Source organism: Sinocyclocheilus grahami, unplaced genomic scaffold (genome assembly GCF_001515645.1).
Source record: "Sinocyclocheilus grahami isolate Dianchi unplaced genomic scaffold, SAMN03320097.WGS_v1.1 scaffold381.1, whole genome shotgun sequence".
NCBI classification, from domain to species: Eukaryota; Metazoa; Chordata; class Actinopteri; order Cypriniformes; family Cyprinidae; genus Sinocyclocheilus; species Sinocyclocheilus grahami.
Genome location: NW_015505560.1, coordinates 535765 through 536801, shown reverse-complemented (window position 1 = coordinate 536801; position 1037 = coordinate 535765). Strand labels below are relative to the sequence as shown.

Genomic DNA, 1037 nt, shown 5'->3' with positions numbered 1-1037 from the left:
CAGTCACACGCTCTCAGTCACACGCTCTCACAGTAATGCTCTCAGTCACACGCTCTCACAGTCACAGTCACACGCTCTCAGTCAGTCACACGCTCTCAGTCAGTCACACGCTCTCAGTCAGTCACACGCTCTCAGTCAGTCACACGCTCTCAGTCACACGCGCTCACAGTCACACGCTCTCACAGTCAGTCACACGCGCTCACAGTCACACGCGCTCAGTCACACAGTCACACGTTCTCACAGTCACAGTCACACGTTCTCACAGTCACAGTCACACCCTCTCACAGTCACAGTCACACGCTCTCACAGTCACAGTCACAGTCACACGCTCTCACAGTCACAGTCACACGCGCTCACAGTCACAGTCACACGCGCTCACAGTCACACTCGCTCACAGTCACATGCTCAGTCAGTCACACGCTCTCACAGTCACACGCGCTCACAGTCACACGCGCTGCTCTCAGTCACACGCTCTCGCTCTCACAGTCACATGCTCTCACAGTAATGCTCTCAGTCACAGTAACATGCTCTCAGTCACACGCTCTCAGTCACATGCTCTCACAGTCACAGTCACATGCTCTCACAGTAATGCTCTCAGTCACAGTCACATGCTCTCAGTCACACGCTCTCACAGTCAAACGCTCTCAGTCACACGCTCTCACAGTCACAGTCACAGTCACATACTCTCACAGTAATGCTCTCACAGTCACACGCTCTCACAGTCACAGGCTCTCACAGGTCACATGCTCTCACAGTAATGCTCTCAGTCACAGTCACATGCTCTCAGTCACACGCTCTCACAGTCACACGCTCTCAGTCACAGGCTCTCACAGTCACACGCTCTCACAGTCACAGTCACACGCTCACAGTCACACGCTCACAGTCACACGCTCACACAGTCACACGCTCACACAGTCACACGCTCACACAGTCACACGCTCACACAGTCACACGCTCACACAGTCACACGCTCTCACAGTCACAGTCACAGTCACATGCTCTCACAGTAATGCTCTCAGTCACAGTCACATGCTCTC

At 53.9% G+C, this 1037-nt stretch overlaps 1 protein-coding gene across 1 annotated transcript in view; it reads right to left on the bottom strand.

Annotated features, from left to right (window-relative positions):
• Positions 1 to 1037, bottom strand: part of LOC107549815 (nicastrin) — a 32449-nt gene that overhangs the window by 28091 nt on the left and 3321 nt on the right. The gene's annotated exons all lie outside the window — the stretch shown is intronic.